Consider the following 6,436-nt stretch of genomic DNA (forward strand, 5'->3'; position numbering starts at 1 on the left):
TTATTTTATTGTCTAATAAATAAAATTCACTTCCTGTCAACACCTTTGAGGTAATATCGATTAATAGGTTTGCCAGGCAAACTTTTAACTGTAAGGATATTTTGAAAGTACTAAACTCCACAGCTTTGAGTGTGCAGCCCATGTACGGTTCAAACAAAATAATGTGGCTTCCATTAAATGAGCAAGAAATTGTTTAGCATATCAGACTCACCAGAATCCACATCTCTGCAGCAAACACGTTGATAAGTTGGAATGCAACAACAGGACATCTCACCGCTAATACCCATGACATCTGTCTCCTATTCGTTAGGTCCGACAGCTTAGCTACGTTAGCTTGACTGTCAACCGTCATATTCATTCTTCGGGGGAACGGGGGGGGGGATTGCGTGCGTGCGTGCGTGCGTTATAAAGATCGAACTGCACACATATCATGACGGCTTGATTGATCGTGAATGTTATCCGTGGAGGCTATTTTTATCCCAACGAGCCAGCCATTGCTACGTATATGTGGGCGGCGGAGGGGGAGGAGGGGTGGGGGCGTGCGAAAACCGAACTGAGAAATAAGATTTAAGCTTTGGCATGCGCTACGTACAAGATGTTTTGAAACAATGTTTCCACAATTTTCTTAATTATAAAGATGATTCAATAATAAAAATATCAGAAATTCTTCTTTTCTTACTTCAGGGAAAATTAATGAGCAGCCGTACAGCTGCAGGCGCTGCTCTCTCCGTTAAATCATGCATGCTTCGGTGCACTTCGATAGCTTAGCTGCGTTAGCTTGACTGTCAACCGTCATATTCAGTTCTCTAGTGCTAATAAGTGATATAAACGCAAATATAGGAGATGGAAATGTATACTTACATAATAAAAACGCACATGCAGACGGGATTAAGGAAGGCTTGATCGTTAATGTTATCCGTGGAGGCTATTTTTATCCCAACGAGCCAGCAGAAGTATCGAAAACAACGTAACTGTGGAACTACAAAATACACAGATGCATCTTTGGGAATTGCAGTGGTAAAAATGTACACATAGTCATGTATGGCGTGATAGTGACACCAAGTGGTTAATATCGCCATTACAGCACCTCTCTCATACTGTGTAATTCTCGCCTTATTCATGTGTGGAGTAACAGTGACACCAAGAGGACTTAATGGGAATAACATATTTTTTTTTCTAAAAAATCTAAAATTACAGAAAATCCGTTGAATTTAGAATATGGCTCCAAGAGACTTGTTTGTTCGTCCTGAAATGATACACATATGTACCAAGTTTGGTAATTCTAGGTTAAAGCATGTCTTGGTTGATCATTTAAAATTTTCTAGCGCCATAAATACATTAGGCCACGCCCACCAAATTTTATTATGGATTTCTTTCGGGGAGTGGATAAGGATCCATCCTAGTGAGTTTGGAACAGCTTTGCCCAAAACTGTGGAATTCAGAGCCAAACGAATGACAGCGGCGTTAGAGGTCACTTCGCCACGCCGCCACGCCCACCTGCTCCATCAAAGCCGGTCGGGGCTGGAATCCAAAATACACCAGCATGTCTTCTGTTTCTGGAAAAACTTTCAAGTTGATTAGGTCAAAGGTGTAAGATAGCGACCGTTCCCAGTAAAACATGACACTTCCTGTTCTCAGGGGGCGTGGCCTGAGTGATGTCATCATTTGACCACAGGGTCTTTTATGTCAAACTATGATGATCAATCACTGAAAGTTTGGTTCCTCTGAGAGTTTTAGTGTAGGAGTTATAAGAGTTTTATGTTTCATGGCGAATAGTCAAAGTTTGACACATAGCCACGCCCACATACTTTGAAGTACGAAAATTCCTTTGATAACTTTTCACCTTTGATGCCTCAAGTGTGTGCTGAGCGATTTTGAAGTCTGTATCTGAAAAACTGTAGGAGGAGTTCGATCAAATACGAAGGCTGTAAACATCAAAAATGGGGTCAATTTTGGAACTTTATTCCAAAATGGCCGACTTCCTGTTGGGTTGAGACCATGTCTCCAAGAGACTTTTTTGTACGTCCTGACAAGATACAAATGTGTGCCAAGTTTCATAATTCTAGGTTAAACCATAGCTTGGGGCTGATCATTTAAAATTTTCTAGGGGGCGCTATAGAGAAATTAGGCCACGCCCACCAAATTTAATTATGGATTCCTGTCTTGGGGTGGATAAAGATCCATCCTAGTGAGTTTGGAGAAGTTTGGCCCAAAACTGTGGAATTCAGAGCCAAACGTATGACAGCGGCGTTAGAGGTCACTTCGCCACGCCGCCACGCCCACCTGCTCCATCAAAGCCGGTCGGGGCTGGAATCTTCAATACAGCAACATGTTTCCTGTCTGTTAACACAGTTTCATGTTGATTAGGTCAAAGGTGTAATATAGGGACCGTTCCCAGTAAAATATGACACTTCCTGTTCTCAGGGGGCGTGGCCTTAGTGATGTCATCATTTGACCACAGGGTATTTTAGGTCAACCCATGATGCTCAATCACTGAAAGTTTGGTTCCTCTGAGAGTTTTAGTGTAGGAGTTATAACTGTTTTGAATTTCATGGCAAGTAGGTGAACTTTGACCCCTGCTAACCCCCCTTCAACATACTCAAAAACTCACCGTTTTGATAACTTTTAATCGGCCATGCCTTATGATCAGACTGACCGAGTTTGAAGCCGATCAATCGAAATCCCTAGGAGGAGTTCGATCAAATACGAAGGGTGTAAACGGCAAAAATCGGGTCAAAATGTGACCTTCGATCCAAAATGGCCGACTTCCTGTGATACTTGCACTATGACAATAATTGTAAATTCTGAGCGTCTTGGGGAGCTCTACAACTGTACCAAATTTCAAGTCTCTACGACAAAGTAAGTGAATAGAAAAGGGTCTTTTGAAAATTTCTAGGTGGCGCTGTTGAGCCATTTTTGTTGTGATTTTTGCAACGACCTTAAAATACGTAAATTTTAAACAGTCTCTATGCGTCAGCCAAATTTGGTGAGTTTTTGAATATGATAAAGCCTCCAAAAAGGCAATTCATTTGGGTGGAAGAATAATAAAGAATAATAAACAGTACAAAAACAATAGGCCTTCGCAGCGCTTTGCTGCTCGGGCCTAATAATAATAATAATGGAGGAAGTGGGTTGCGTAAGAGAAAAATTCAAATGATTGACTTTTGTTTTTAATAATAAAAAGTGCTCTTGCAGGCACAGAGTTAGCTAACTACTCTGTTTAATAAATAACCATAAGATTAAAATTAAGAATAATTATTAAAACAGAATAGAAATATAAAAAACAATGTTGTAGTCCTTTCAGTCAAACGGACTGAAATGATTTGCCTTCAAACATCATAAAATGTATTAGAGTTTGTAAGTCATTGCTTCACGGGTTGCCCTGCAGGCAGTAGAATTGTTATTTTCCAACTATTTATGATTAGTTTTAATTACAAATCATGCTTTAATGGATAAATTATTTAAAGTTCATTTGAAAAGGTTTTATATACATAGAAGATTATTTAGTTTATTTCACTTATCTTATTTTGACATATAAAACTATTAAAACCGTACCGAAAAAAACTCAAAGAGAGTATTTTATTTATTTTTTTTAGAACTGTGTATATATTTATTTAACTACTCAAGACCACGGTCAGACTCTAGCTCTCATGGGGATTGTCATCAAAAGCAGGGAATAACCTAGCATAAATGATAACAGTGTTATGAAATAATGGTGTAATATATTTGTGCTGCTAGAACGTTTTACAAATACTGCAGTGTCTATGATTTGAAAATCCCTTTTTAATTTATTTCCACATAACTCTGATAACTGAAATAATCTACATGCACTTTTTTCATTAAATAAAGTAAAAAAATCAATAATGGCCCACCTCATGAGAGTATGAAGACACATTTCTTTGACTTTATAGCTTTGAGCTGAGTTCACTGTCAGTTCGCCATGTTTATAGCAAACGATTTGGGGAGTGGAATGTCCCCAACACCAGAAGTCAGAGGTGAAAAGAAAACTTAAACCAGGTTCAAAGACTGCCATCTGTAGGACTTCAGACTGAAGTTCAAATTTGTCTACACTACTAGAGCGGACGCTATTCAAGCATGCCCCCGTAACACAACTCTGAGCATTTCATGACTTTAACCATTCAACATTACCTACTTCCTTTCTAACAAATTAGAATTTTAAAGTGTGGTCATTAGACATTAGGGAAATGAGAAAATATACTTACATAACAAGTCTAATTTGTTATAGCATCATATTTTCTTTATTGCTGGGGTAAAAAAAAAAAAAATCAAGTCAAACCAATGTTTGTGTTTATTCAAACATCTGAGCATTTCTCATTACAAAATGTCCAAATTTTCCATGAATAAAAATCTAGATTATTTTTGCAAATTTAAACTATTCTTTCATTATGCAACCTAATTGTTTTGTTGTAGTTGCATTTTAAAATAAAGTTACAGTTTGTATTTTTACAGTATGGTAAACCAAAATGAAAGTTGCAAAAACAAATTATAAAAAAAGGCAATAAGTAAGTAATTAACTACATAAACAAAACAACGGTTATATAAGGCACTTTTTTCTCTTATCAGATTATACTGTATTTAAAATGTTAATATACTGAATGTTACTATCAAAACTCTGTGTAAAAAGTTTACCTTTTTTCAGAAATGCACAATTTTCCACTCTGGAAATAGAATGTGGACTAAAATCTATAAATACCTATATGTTTCCAGATGGGGTTTTTTTCCACATCATATGCTAAAATTAAACTGGATAGTTTTCCAGACTGTTCAAAACGAAGTCTGAATCTGACTTACTGTCAGTACCTTGGCAGGTAATTGTCAACTGTGCACATGCACATTTGCTTTCATTATATTTTTTATATGTGTTTGTGTCCTGTTATGAAAAGTGTGAAGCTGATAATACAAATATTGTTACTATGTACAAAAGAATAATCCCAGAATAATCCCAATCCCAATAATCCCAAAAGTGTCAAAGCAATGTCACAACAAAGCACAATAAAGTCTCAACTTTAATTCTATAGAGAACCTGGCAAGAAAGCCAAAGATTAGTGATGAAAAGGAGAAACTTCCAATCTTAAAGACTTTTAGAAAGAGATTATTTTCCCATTGATTGTAGAGAGGGGTACAAAAATGCATTCTAATCCTCTCAACAATTAAATAAAACCATATTATGTTCAAAACGCATACTTTTTTTTTGCTTTACGTTGTTTTACCTTTTTAGAAATTACCTGTGTCATTTGCCATAGGAAATAAGGTATTCAGTCTAATGGAAACAGTTCTAAACATAAAGTCTGGAGGCGTATGAATAATTTTGGGAATAACTGTATCTTAAGCCTCCCTGGCAAGGTCTATTCAGGGGTCCTGGAGAGGAGGGTCCGTCGGATTCAGGAAGAGATGTGTGGTTTTCGTCCTGGTCGTGGAACACTGGACCAGCGCTACATCCTCAGCAAGATGCTGGAGGGTGCATGGGTGTTTAACCAACCAGTTTACATGTGTTTTGTGGACTTGGAGAAGGTGTTCGACCATGTCCTTCGAGGGGCCCTGTGGGGGGTTCTCCGGGAGTATGGAGTACCGGGCCCTTTGATACGGGATGTCAGGTCCCTGTATGACCGGTGTCAGAGTCAGGTTCGCATTGCCGGCAGTAAGTCGGGCTCGTTTCCGGTGAGAGTTGGACTCCGCCAGGGCTGCCCTTTGTCACCGATTCTGTTCATTACTTTCATAGACAGAATTTGTAGGCATAGCCAAGGTGTTGAGGGGATCCGTTTTGGTGGCCTTAGAATCGCATCTCTGCTTTTTGCAGATGTAGTCCTATTGGCTTCATCAGGTCGTGATCTGCAGCTCTCGCTGGAACGGTTTGCAGCCGAGTATGAAGTGGCTGGGATGAGGATCAGTGCTTCCAAATCTGAGGCCATGGTCGTGAGCCGGAAAAGGTAAAGTGCCTTTTCCGGTTGCTAGTTCAAGTATCTTGGGATCTTGTTCACGAATGAAAGAAGAAGGGAGCGGGAAATAAACAGGCGGATTGGCGCATAAACTGCCGTGAAGCGAGCGCTATACCGCTCCGTCGTGGTGAAGAGAGAGCTGAGTCAAAAAGTCAAGCTCTCGATTTACTGGTCGATCTACTTTCCCACTCTCATCTATGGTCATGACCGAAAGAATGAGATCTCAGATACAAGTGGCCGAAATGGGTTTCCTCCATAGGGTGTCTGGGCTCTCCCTTAGAGATAGGATGAGAAGCTCAGTCATCCAGGAGGGACTCAGAGTAGAGCCACTGCTCCTTCACATCAAGAGGAGCCAGTTTAGGTGGCTCAGGCATCTGGTCAGGATGCCTCCTGGACGCCTCCCTGGTAAGGTGTTCCAGGCACGTCCCACTGGGAGGAGGCCCCGGGGAAGACCCAGGACACGCTGGAGGACTGTCTCT

Source organism: Gambusia affinis, linkage group LG09 (genome assembly GCF_019740435.1).
Source record: "Gambusia affinis linkage group LG09, SWU_Gaff_1.0, whole genome shotgun sequence".
NCBI lineage: Eukaryota > Metazoa > Chordata > Actinopteri > Cyprinodontiformes > Poeciliidae > Gambusia > Gambusia affinis.